A 13,998-nucleotide genomic window follows, 5' to 3' on the forward strand; every position below is an offset into this window, starting at 1 on the left:
TACATCCAATTTTGAGGTGTATTTTGACCAATCTCTACCTGGTAAAGATTTTTGTGTGGACTTACATTTTTTTTTTTTTTTTTTTTTTTTGGACTTTTTTTTTAAGATTAACTTCCCTTAGTTGTTACTATAAATATCTTATATTGTAACTTTTTTATAATTGACCGTAGGGAAAAAATAAGACCACTTTTCTGTGGTACAACATAGATGTTACTTTCCAATTTTAGGTGTATTTTAAGGCATCTCTACCTGGTAAGGAGTTTTTTTGTGGACTTAGAAAAACAAAAGACTTACAATGATTACTAAACAACCACAAAATTAAAATTCCTTTTGCAAATACAGGTGCTAGAGTAAAGGAATTTGCTGTGATGGGCGTATATTGTGACATTCTGGCACTCTTGTTAGTGTTTGGAATTATTTTTCTCCAATGTCATTGCAGTATTTTTGGAATTATTGGGAAATTAATTTTGGTAGATCAACATTTACTTCCAGTTTTATTAACATGGTAAGTCACATACTGTACGCGGAGCTTAAATATGTAAACAAAAAATAATTTTAAACACTTAACAGGTTAGCCAATAATAAGAAAAATAAAACTTCTCCTCCCATTTAAATAATTTTGGCACCAATGCGAGATAACAAAGTATATGTAAATTTCTTTTGCCAAACCACAAACCTACACCTTTACAATTTTCCTGGCTGAACTACTATTAACGAACAATACGGCTCAAGCTCTATAAAACAGTTTGAAATTATTAAGATCTGCTAATGTGAATAGGTGTCCGCAACTAGTAAAGTTATTAATACAGTTGTAACAGTATTTAGTGTTTGAAATTATTTTTGTCCAATGGCATTGCAGTACATTTCAAATTATGGGGATTTATTTTAATAAATCAGCATTTGATTGAAGTGCGATATTAGGGGCTAAGCTTCAGCCAGAAAACCTGCTCTGCGGGAACACTTAAGACAGTCACAGCGGAGAGAGAAAATCAAGGATGTGAGGAGTGTGGAAAGGTGTATAAATACTGACGAAAGTTTAAGGCGTCACATGAAAATCTTTCCCGTATGATGCTTAAGGTAGTTCTACAAGTTCGAATCCATTATTTTTTCTTCACTGATTTGAAATTTGATTAAACTTCGAATTATAGAATAAACTTGCATCTTTTGGCAAATGTAAATCGATAGTGTCATGTGCTTTTTCTGCTCTTTGGTATGACGCGGCCAAGGATCGAACCCACGACCTCGCGCACCCGAAGCGGACGCTCTACCACTAGGCTATAGACATTGCCTTTATTTTAAGAGATCAGCACATTTTAAGCTGATTTAAAGACTATTTAGAACTGTTTAATGTCTGAACAATTTTAATATCATGTTTTATCTTTAGAAATATAATATTGTTTCATGGGATTTCCATTCAATAAATAAATTTCGGTTCCGTATGCAGAACCCAGGCTTTAGTCTACGTAATGATAATACATTGTATGCCTTTCTTTCGGTTTATCGAATGTGCATAATCACCTTAAGTGATAATGCCCTTTTTATGTATAAGGTTGGATTGTATTTGATATTTGAAAGAGACTTCCATTTGCTGAAATAAGATTTAAAATATCTTACAGTGATAATATTTGGTTAAAGTACTAACTATCCGTGTTTTATGCACTTTGGGATGGATATAGTTATAAACAAAATAACAATACAATAACTATTCCAATCCTTTATTTGCTTTTAAACTTTGTGTGCAGGACTTTTATGCGAATTTGTCTTGTTATCTTAAAATAATGTTTTTCCTAAGATGCAATCAATCTGAACTCAGTGTCCTTATGCCACACTATACACAAAGATTAATGTTAGCCTAACATGTGCTCAGCCATTGCTATATGATTTGGCAGATCTATTTTAACTGGTCTACAGCCTCGCGGTAAATGGTTTGAACTGCTGATTGTATGTATAGACGACATTTGTTGTTGAACAACGTAGCTTGACTGCCTAAGAAACAGCTTTTAGGAAGCATAACTGCAATAATGATAATTAAGAGTGTGGATGTTCTCCAACAAAGTCGTCAGTGTGGATGTTCTCATTTTAATAATGTTGTTTGTTTTGAATAAAATATCGTTAGATATCCTTGTAAATAGCAAAATAAAACAATGGTTGACTATTATGCTAGTCACTAATATTGAATGAGCGTCAAAACTGTCCTCATTTCACGAAAACACTGTCAAAACTCACTTTCTTAGACAAAAGTGTGGTACAGCTCATACCCTTTTTGCCAACTGTTCGCGTTTTCGAGCAAAAATCAAGCTATACGTACAATATGGAACACTACCGCAGATTAGTATACTCCAGGCCGGGTACGGTGCTCTTTATCTCGAATCGAAAGCTGCAGTAATAAAAAAGTTACAAGACTTTTCTTACTTGAATCGACGTAAATTTGTGTGTGGTCAGCTCATTTGCGCTGCTGTTTGATGACGTTGCATTCCTGGTTTCCCCACCGTGGTTTGGACAGCTGCTTTATCTGTTTTTAACATAACATTATGGAACTTTAAAGTCTTTGAATTTCAGCGCCTCGATTACTTCCAACCAATCAAATGGATAACTTAATATCACATGACTTAGAAGTCGGCCATCTTTAGCCGCTCAAAACAAACAGTGAAATTGACACCGATTTTACGTTTGCGTGACTTCGGTGTTTAAATGAGTGGAACAAAGAACAAAAAAAAGAAGAATGCTGTAGTTACCTTAAGCTATGAAATCCTTTGTTTTAATGGGAACCGTTATTTTTGCACGACCATCAAAGAAATGTAATGTAAACAAACAGGTGCGTGGAAATCAGTGTTAATTGATGGGTGGGGTATAGTTTCATTCATTTATATCTTTTATCGCAGTTTATTCCATGATAAAGTTAACGACATTAAGCGTTTCATGATTTAATACAATGATTTCATTAATTATATATGTAGAAGATGGAAGTTGCTAAGTAGAAGAGAGTCTAGGAATCCTCAAATAACTTACTTGTTTGGACTAAACACTGCTTGTCCCAGAAAAGTCACAAATAAGCTTAGTCTAAGCTAAAAAATATAGCTATATATAGCTAAAAACAGCTGTCAAAGCAATAACAATTGTTCAACATATGTCAATATCAAATATAAAATAGTTATCCCATTCAAATGGTTTATGAGACAAAAGACAATCACAAAGAACGGAGATCTATCATCCATTCAGTTTCAGTTTCAATACATATGAATTTCTGCGAAAAGTAATTACTAAATTTGTCTTATGCTACGATGATTCTCACAAGTGAAACATTCACCAATGATTTATCGTAAAATACTGCTGCATTTAATGAAAGTGTGACCGCAAAGATCTTGGTTTTTTGCTCAATTGTCTTTCATCTTATAAACCATTAGGACATGATTATGACCTTTTTGCATTTGATTTTGACATATTTTGCATCATTGCTTTTGGTTTTATAGCTACTTCTAGCTATATAGCTAATTTTTTACTTTTCCGGGACCTGCTAAACGCAACTAAACTTTCCTAATGCAGGGCAAAGAGCTATAAAAATAAATAGATCGGCAACTTGAAAGGCATATAGAGCAAATCTCGCCAACATCCCGTGATAACGGAACGAGATCTCGTTTACCGGAAGTGGTGCTTTCTCCATGCGCCATTTTGTATGCGAAAGCAATTATTCATCGGTAAAATAATTATCGCCGTATGACCACGCTTCTTTTGATGGCAAGAAACGTGTACTTTGTGTCTTAAGACTATTTCACATTAAAAAATAATGTTCTTTTAGAAGCTAACATGTATTTTAAATGTAGTTTTAAAGGTACAAGTTGTAACTCCATGCTCGCCGATGTTTGTTTTTACTAAGATAACGCCAATTCACGCTCTGACACGAGATCACGGAGATTACAGCCAGTTGCCATTCTGTGTATTTTATACTTCTTTGTGCAGGGTATATCCCTGTCCCGTCATGAGATCCTTTAAGTGTTACTGCAAAGGGTCCTACTAAATATGGAAAAATATGGATGATATTTTCTGTAGGTCTACACCAGTAAGTTTGTTGGAAGTGTCTAGGGGTACGGACCTCATTTTCCCGTGGACACGTTTAGGATAGAAATAGAAATCTTGGTTAAGTTTTTCGTACCAGTTCATATTTTGTGTAAAGTGTTTGACATATGGCTTTGAAACTTTTATCACTTGTTCAGTATAATAGTCTCAGTCTCTGTCTGTAGGAAAGAGTACATAACTCTGTCATCTATTTTGGCTGAATTATGGACTTAGAAATTTGTTCTGTTTTCATACAAGTCCACGTTTTGTCAAAACTATGTTACATATGGCTTTTAAACTTTGAACACTTGTTTATCATCATGATTTCCATCTGTAGACAAGAGTACATAACTCTGACAACTATTTTGGCTGAATTATGGCCCTTTTTGGACTTTGAAATTGGTTCACACATTGCTATTTAATGCAAGACTTATCGAAATCCACAAATACAGGAACATTGTTTGTCTAATCTGTTTTTAGCTCACCTGTCACATAGTGACAAGGTAAGCTTTTGAGATCGCGCAGCGTCCGTCGTCCGTGCGTGCGTCAGTCCGTCCGTAAACTTCTGCTTGTGACCACTCTAGAGGTCACATTTTTCATGGGATCTTTATGAAAGTTGGTCAGAATGTTCACCTTGATGATATCTAGATCAAGTTCGAAACTGAGTCACGTGCCTTCAAAAACTAGGTCGGTAGGTCAAATAATAAAAAAACCTTGTGACCTCTCTAGAGGCCATATTTTTCATGGGATCTGTATGAAATTTGGTCTGAATGTTTATCTTGATGATGTCTAGGTCAGTTTTGAAACTGGGTCAACTGCAGTCAAAAACTAGGTCAGTAGGTCTAAAAATAGAAAAACCTTGTGACCTCTCTAGAGGCCATACTTTTCAATGGATCTTCATGAAAATTAGTCAGAATGTTCACCTTGATGATATCTAGGTCAAATTCGAAACTGGGTCAACTGCGGTCAAATACTAGGTCAGTAGATCTAAAAATAGAAAAACCTTGTGACCTCTCTAGAGGCCATACTTTTCAATGGATCTTCATGAAAATTGGTCAGAATGTTCACCTTGATGATATCTAGGTCAAGTTTGAAACTGGATTATGTGCTTTCAAAAACTAGGTCAGAAGGTCAAATAATGAAAAAACCTTGTGACCTCTCTAGAGGCCATATTTTTCATGGGATCTGTATGAAAGTTGGTCTGAATGTTCATCTTGATGATATTTAGGACAGGTTCGAAACTGGGTCAACTGCGATTAAAAACTAGGTCAGTAGGTCTAAAAATAGAAAAACCTTTTGACCTCTCTAGAGGCCATATTTTTCAATGGATCTTCATTAAAATTGGTCTGAATGTTCACCTTGATGATATCTAGATAAAAGTTCAAAATTAGGTCACGTGCGGTCAAAAACTAGGTCAGTAGATATAAAAATAGAAAAACCTTGTGACCTCTCTAGAGGCCATATTTTTTTTATGAGTTCTTCATGAAAATTGGTGAGAATGTTCACCTTGAAGATATCTAGGTCACCTATGGTCAAAAACTAGGTCAGGTCAAATAATAGAAAAACCTTGTGACCTCTCTAGAGGCCATATTTTTCAATGGATCTTCATGAAAATTGGTCAGAATTTTTATCTTGATGATATCTAGGTCAAGTTCAAAACTAGATCACATGGGCTCAAAAACTAGTCACTATGTCAAATAATAGAAAAAACGACGTCATACTCAGTTCAAAACTGGGTCATGTGGGGACAGGTGAGCGATTCAGGACCATCATGGTCCTCTTGTTTTTCTTTTGTCTGAATATCTGTGTTAATATTTTGACCCCATTTTTCAATCAATTCTTGAATAGTTGAGCGCGCTGTCATCAGACAGCTCCAGAGCTCCAGATAAGCTTTTGGTGCAATTGGGTATTTACCCATCACATTTTGTCTGAATTGGGTATTGGAAATTTGAATTGGGTAAAAATAATATCATTACCCAGCCTTTTCAAAAGTAATTGGGTATTTGCTTAAACCAATTGGGTATTTTACCAATCTTGCACTAACAAATGAGTATTTTTTGCTTACAGTATACATGGTATATATCATTAAACAGGACTGACTAAGTATTTTAATGGCGCTCTTCAATGTTTAATACAAAAATGTATTTAAAATTGTAGTGAATGTTTCATACTGTTGTTTTCTTTTTCACTTTTAATGCAGTCAGAGATCAGTTCATCCACAATATCGCGAACGATTACCGCAATATGCATTCTCCTAAAAGATGTCATCCAGTATTGGTGACACTACATCGTCACAAACAAATAACTGTCATTGTTGAACAGCAAAGTATCCCACTAATTTGTTTGTTTGTGCTGCAACAATGTTTTTTCTGCAACCTCTTTTACATTTTATTGGCGTAAAGAGAAATTGTTTACAAAGCGTCCAAATAACACAGATCTGCCGACTGAATGGCCCTATAATTTTTCCGATAAATTGCTACCTGTTCTGCGGTAACGTATAACCAGTCAGTGACTGAGTCAAATCTAGTGTTAAAGTCTCGTACCCGTTCTAGTTATAAGGAAAATGCGATACGCAAGCGATTTTTTACGAATTTGGTATTAGGAATTTTACTTGCGTTTCAGTACGCACACTGTATGAATTCAGTTGGGTTTTCTGCAATTTTAATTGCGTAAGTATGCAAATACGCGGCTTATCTGGAGCTCTGCAGCTCTTGTTCTGTCATATCTTTGTTACTATTGCTTATATCTAACTGTAACTTCACATAAACATTGTCCAGCATACAAATAAAGTATGTGCAGGGGCTGGGCCCATTATGCCCAAGGTCAAGGTCACCAAGTTGTTATACTTGGAATTATTTTCATGTTAAATTTTTTCGAAAGCTTTGTTAGATATATCTTTGGTACTTTAAAAGATAATGACTTGAAATGAAAAATATTTAAGAAATAATAAGTTCCCAAACGTGGTTTATCGTAGAATAACCGGAGTTTTGAGTTCTTATGCGTAAGAATATATCACAAAGACCGTAGGCCTGAGTGATATATTGTTTCGCATAAGAACGAAAAACTTGGGTTATTATAAAATAAATCACACTTGGAAACTTATTATTTCGATTCTAACACGACAAACTAGTATCAAAAGTGTTAGAAAAAATGGTAACTACTTTTTAGGACCGTGTTACGCTCCTGGATCGGATGACGTCATTGCATGCGAGTTATTTATTGCAAAATAACCCGAGATAGATTTTGCTCTACATGTATGTAGGTTATTTGCTGGTCGTGTTAGAATTCTTTATAATCATCATGTGCATGTGTGGTTACAATCCCCATAACTCTAATTGTATTTTGACAGAATTATGCCCCTTTCATACTTAAAGTTTTTTGGCAATCTTCGCTTGAAACTTAAAATGTATCTTTATCATCATCATCATCTGCATGTGTGGTGACAATCCTCATAACTCTGCAGGGGTTTTTTTTACGACTGGGGGAAGAGGCCCCAGCCTGTCACTGGGGGAAGAAAATAGCGCGCGACGAGCAGTTTTGGGGAATTTTTTCACTCAGGGGGGAATTTACAATTATGCATAATAAACACTTTAAACTATGTTTTTATTACATATTCTTGCAACTTTTAGCAACTATACACACTGTCACTTAGCAATAGATGGACTTGCACTAATGTTCACTTATCATTGTAACAAGGTGGGTGGGGAGAGTTGAAATGCTCAAATCATTGAATATTTAAAGGTCACATGCTTTTATTCACAAAAAATGCTTTAAAATAAGAGTTGCTTTTGCAAGAGTCATCATATTATTATTAAATGCATACTTTTGTTGGCTTTTTATTTCAATTGTACTAGAAAATCTTGTAAGAAAGGATAAAAAAAGTCCGAAAATCACGATCGCGAAAACGTGTGACAAATATGAAAAAACGAAAGCAAACATTAAAAATTCTTGATAAAATACCCGTTTTAAATTTCATCTTTTCACCAGAACTATTCCATACTTATAATATCTGATTACTTAAAACATTTATATTTTATTTTGCTCTAGCAAAATACCTCGGCAAAGATAATAAATTTGCGTAACGGCCGACCGGCTTATTTAATCGAATCAAGCACATAAAATAATTACTTCAAATTAACAACACATATTACACAATACAGCATAAGCTGTTACCGCTAATTAACAAGAGGTACAAACACAATAATCTGACGCTGCATTGTTTATCAATCATCTATATTACATACTGATGATAACCACGTGTCAGTCGGCGCGTGGCGTGATTGACATCTGTCAGTAGCTAATTAACATACGACGCTCCGCCTACTGTCATACTTACGCTGGTGTCGACAAACAGGATGAAGTTCACTGGGATTTTGATTGACAAGGGGCAGAGCTTTCGAACTCGTTACGCATCAAAGAGTATTACCGCGAGACAAGCAGACGCCCACGGCATATTATGTGCGGGTCAGATACGAGTTTTTATCGATTTTCGCTGGTCAAAACCGGAACCTCGGGTCCACTGAACGCTCTTCAAACATTTTTCTACTATTTCTAAAGGTTTCCACACCCATTGAAAATTGTGAAAGACCGTCTGCAATTGTGAACGGGTCCGATATTCGGTCGGGAAAATCGTTGGGAGTAATCTCCATTGCTTTGTTTACGATTTTGGAGGGGGGGAATTTCGGACGTAGGGGAATTTCGACTGCGGTAGGGGAAATCCTTGGCTGTGGGGGAAATCCTCGGCTGGGGGACAAGGCCGATATTCGGCCTCTGCTATAGAATAAAAAAAAAACCCTGCTCTGATTTGTATTTTTGACCAAATTATCCCCCTTTTATACTTAAAGTTTTTGACAAACTTCGTTTTCTGGACACAACTTTGGTACCATATAAGATAATGACTTGAAATCAAAATATATCTTGGTGTATCTTCCTTTTAAAGTAGAGTCTCTTATTGAGACATAAATTCATTTTACTGTCAAATCGCCAAATAGTGGAGCGCGCTGTCTTACGGACAGCTCTTTTTAGCTCACCTGAGCAACGCTCGGGTGAGTTATTGTGATCGCTCAATGTCTGTTGTCTGTCAACATTTAGATTGTGTATGCGATAGAGGCTGTATTTTTCAATAGATCTTCATGAAATTTGGTCAGAATGATTGCCTTGATGAAATCTAGGTTGAGTATGAATATGGGTCATCTGGGGTCAAAAAGTAGGTCACTAGGTCAAATCAAAGAAAAACCTTACATGTATGCGATAAAGGCTGTATTTTTCAATTGATCTTCATGAAACTTAGTCAGAATGATTGCCTTGATGAAATCTAGGTCGAGTTCCAATATGGGTCATCTCGGTCAAAAAGTAGGTCACTAGGTCAAATCAAAGAAAAACCTTGTGTATGCAATAGAGGCTGTATTTTTCAGTTGATCTTCATGAAATTTAGTCAGAATGATTGCCTTGATGAAATCTAGGTCGAGTTTGAATATGGGTCTTCTGGGGTCAAAAAGTAGATCACTAAGTCAAATCAAAGAAAACCTTTGTGTATGCGATAGAAGCTGTATTTTTGAATTGATCTTCATAAAATTTGGTCAGAATGATTGCCTTAATCTAGGTTGAATTCCAATATGGGTCATCTGGGCTCAAAAAATAAGTCACTAGGTCAAATCAAAGATAAACCTGGTGTATGCAATAGAGGCTGTATTTTTCAATTGATCTTCATGAAATTTGGTCAGAATGATTGCCTTGATGAAATCTAGGTCAAGTTTGAATATGGGTCATCTTGGATCAAAAAGTAGGTCACTAGGTTATATCAAAGAAAATACTTGTTTAAACTTGAGACCACAATTTTGGTCCAATCCTAATGAAAATTGGCCAGGATATTTGTTTCCATGAAATCACTAGGTCAGACATGTTTTACACTGTTGTGACTGTTATGGTGTGTTTCTCAGGTTAGCAACCTAGGGCCATCTTGGCCCTCTTGTTTAAATAATAATAAGGTATTTTTTCCGCATATTCAGTGTTTTCCCTGACGCACAAATCCTGCGTCATTGTAGCACTTTTCTGAGAAATGACCCGTAAAAATAAATTCTGTGCGTCACAGTGGGCGCAATTTCTTGAAAATCTAAATCAGGCCAATTTTGTTTACAAAGAGCGTTTTTCCGAAAATGTACTTTCAGTTTCATAATTGTATGTATACTGCGTCACTGATTTTCTATATTTACGTTGATTCACATTTCACAAATTTAATAACCAGTCTGATACTTTGACTGATTAATGCTTTGTAATGGTTGTTATCGCTGCTTGCTACTAGAACCAGTAGTACCAGTCTGCTGTTTACTAAAAAATAAAAATGGCTCCAAAGCAAAGCAAGCTGATGATGTTTATGACACGACACAAACAGCTATTCAGATTCGACTGAAACAAAGGGTCCCAGCAAAAAACACTCCCGTACTTCTAATTCAAATTGGCTGAAGTCATTTACTTTGATCAAATTCAGAGACAAAGAAATGTTCTGCAACCAATGTTGTAAAATGAACAAAAACTTATTTTAGCACATATATAAATAAAAAGTCAAACATCAGCTGTTTTTATCATTTTATTCAGTGACAAATATGAGGAAAGTCTTCAATCTGTATAATCACTAGTTTAAGTAAAACAAAGTTTTATTCAAAATAATAAAAGTATACCGTCCATCTGTAATGTCGCGTTACTTAACATTCGAGGTAACGACATGAAATAAGAATCAACACAACAGAGTATTTCTTTTCTTTACCGTAATATTTCCTGTCATATGCATCAATAATTGTGTGAAAATAAATCAGATATCATCGAAGAAACATCGCGAACGACAAGAAGAAGAAGATCGAAGAAACATCAATGTGTACTTAGAACAACAATAGTCAGCCATTGTCATCATGTGACGTCACATCACTAATTTCGCGGTATAGGTCAACAATTGTGTCAATCAAACTATCGAAGGTTATTAAGCACTAAATATTACTCAAACATTGAAAAGCTATCAAAGTTAAACTAACAGGACCACTCAAAAGTAATTAAACGCCAGCTTGAACGTTTTATATCAGCTGTTTACAATGGCACTATCAAAATTATTCTCTGGGCAGTGGACACACCAGATATTTTGCAAGTAAACCACAAGGTCGCGGGCGTGGTCATAATGTTTCGGAGCCTAAGAATTGTACTATTACTGAATAGACGTTTTGATGTTTCACCTAATACTGACATTTCAATCATTTTTGCCTTGCTGGGTATGTTACGTAAATTTGGTGTTCTCTAACCTATGGGCGGGACTTAATTTGCATAATTAATGAGGACAAATGCCGAACAGATGGTAGACAAAATTGTAAACATTGCAAATATTTGCTTAATTTATGGATATTTTTGAATTTTTTGCAATAGCTGTGCAAAAATACGCTTTTAATTATTTTTTAACAGATATTTAGCATGGTAACTGCAGGGAAGAACGTTTTTTCGCTAGCATGCGTAAAATAGGTCACAAACTTTGACATGTAAACACCACGCAGGTAGCGAAACTCAAATACCGCGAAATTAGTGATGACGCGAGATTAGTGATGTCGAGTATATATATATATATGTACGACCCCCAAAATTTGGAAATGACCCCCAGATGTGAAACACTGGGGGTCACAGTGACCCTCATTTTCAAAAGTCAAGGGAAAACACTGTCACTTCTTAGGTTTGTTTACATGACTGACCAATCAGAACGGACAAACATTACCTTACAGGGTTCTAGTCAGGATTTTTTGAAGGCATGTTTCAGAAGTTTATGTCTTCTATTCCTGTGAAATTTATTTGCTGAAAACTTTTCCATTTTAAGTTTTTGAAAATGTCCACTATTTAATGTACATAAAATAATACAATCTGAGACTGTCATCCAGGGAAACGCTGGTTTCCATTCTGGATCAATGTCCGATTTCCTTTGGCCATTTGGCGTGGCTGAGAGGGATTCTGAATTTGTGACGGGGGCGCCCGTGGCCGAGTGGTAAAGGTCGCTGACTTCAAATCACTTGCCCCTCATCGATGTGGGTTCGAGCCTCACTCGGGGCATTGAATTCTTCATGTGAGGAAGACATCCAGCTGGCTTACGGAAGGTCGGTGGTTCTACCCAGGTGCCCGCTCGTGATGAAATAATGCATGGAGGGTATTTTAAACTTTTCGCTTCAAGTTCTATTTTGAAAGTGACATTAATTCTGGCATTGTCTTTTTGATATTCAGCCCCAGAAAACACATTTCATACATGTGGAAAACATTAATATTGCGGCGATAATTGTTCAAAAGCACTTTACCGTGTTGCACAATTTTTAACTTAATTCCTTCCATTGTCTTTCCTTGATTGCGAAAAAAAATTCGGACGATAATTGTTGAATCATCTGTCATTATATCTAATGACATATATAATCTTAAAACTTGCGAAAACAGTCACTTTCATGTACACATCAAAAGATACCGCCTGTCAGTGGATTTAAAGGCGGAGCTATGATGAACTTACGTCACACGTTCAACGTATAGGAAGCTGTCATTGGTTATTCGGTTATCTTAACTGACATCGCTTTACTTAAACTATCAGGTGAGCACGTTGAAGCTTTTTGAATTCACTATCGGATTAATCAATGTGTTTATTAGGGTGCATTTATGACATGTCGCTTCGGCAATTTAGGGGTGACGGGGGAAATAAGGGATGTCGAATATACAGCTCAAAGTCTGAAGGCGTGTTGCACGCAACAGGCAATAATAGCCTGGCAAGAACCCTGCCTTATTCCCAGGTATACACTTACCTCATTCCCAGTAAGTTCCCTGTACTTTTTAGCTCGGCTATTCAAAGAATAGTGAGCTATTGGACTCACCCATGCGTCGGCGCCGGCGTCCCGATTTGGTTAAGGTTTTTGTATGTAAGCTGGTATCTCAGTAACCACTTGTGGGAATGGATTGAAACTTCACACACTTATTCACTGTGATAAACTGACCTACATTGCACAGGTTCATAACTCTATTTTGCTTTTTTACAAAATTATGCCCCTTTTTTGACTTAGAAATTCTTGGTTAAGGTTTTGTATGTAAGCTAGTATCTCAGTAACCACTTGTGGGAATGGATTGAAACTTCACACACTTATTCACTGTGATAAACTGACCTACATTGCACAGGTTCCATAACTCTATTTTTCCTTTTTACAAGCTTATGCCCCTTTTTCGACTTAGAAATTCTTGGTTAAGGTTTTGTATGTAAGCTGGTATCTCAGTGACCACTTGTGGGAATGGATTGAAACTTCACACACTTATTCACTGTGATAAACTGACCTACATTGCACAGGTTCATAACTCTATTTTGCTTTTTTACAAAATTATGCCCCTTTTTCGACTTAGAAATTCTTGGTTAAGGTTTTGTATGTAAGCTAGTATCTCAGTAACCACTAATGGGAATGGATTGAAACTTCACACACTTGTTCACTGTCATAATTTGACATGCACTGTGCAGGTCCCATAACTCTACTTTGCATTTTTTTAAAATTATGTCCCTTTTTCTGACTTAGCAGTTTTTGGTTAAGTTTTTGTATGTAAGCTGGTATCTCAGTATCCACAAATGGGAATGGATTGAAACTTTTCACACTTGTTAACTGTCATGATCTGACATGCACTGTATAGGTCCCATAACTCTACTTTGCATTTTTTCAAAATTATTCCCCTTTTTCGACTTTGCTGTTTTTGGTTAAGTTTTTGTATGTAAGCTGGTATTGCAGTATCCACTAATGGGAAAGGATTGAAACTTCACACACTTGATCACTGTCATGAGCTGATAAGCACTGTAAAGGTTCCATAACCCTTTTTCCAATTTTTACAAAATTATGCCCCTTTTTCGACTTTTGTATTCATTCAATTGACAAGGCTGTTGAATAGTCGAGCGTTGCTGTCCTCCGACAG

At 36.0% G+C, this 13,998-nt stretch overlaps 1 protein-coding gene across 3 annotated transcripts in view; it reads left to right on the forward strand.

Annotated features, from left to right (window-relative positions):
* The first annotated feature begins 2,644 nt into the window (after positions 1–2,644).
* LOC123547022 (regulator of G-protein signaling 12-like) overlaps positions 2,645–13,998 on the forward strand; it is an 89,355-nt gene continuing 78,001 nt past the window's right edge. For 2 of the 3 annotated variants that reach the window (XM_045333762.2, XM_045333763.2), the window contains exon 1: positions 2,657–2,815. The gene's annotated coding sequence lies outside the window, so the exon portion shown is untranslated. Of the gene's footprint in view, positions 2,816–13,998 lie in introns of all 3 variants that reach the window. The other variant, XM_045333764.2, reaches the window with a different exon arrangement.

This window comes from Mercenaria mercenaria, chromosome 9 (genome assembly GCF_021730395.1).
Source record: "Mercenaria mercenaria strain notata chromosome 9, MADL_Memer_1, whole genome shotgun sequence".
Lineage (NCBI taxonomy): Eukaryota > Metazoa > Mollusca > Bivalvia > Venerida > Veneridae > Mercenaria > Mercenaria mercenaria.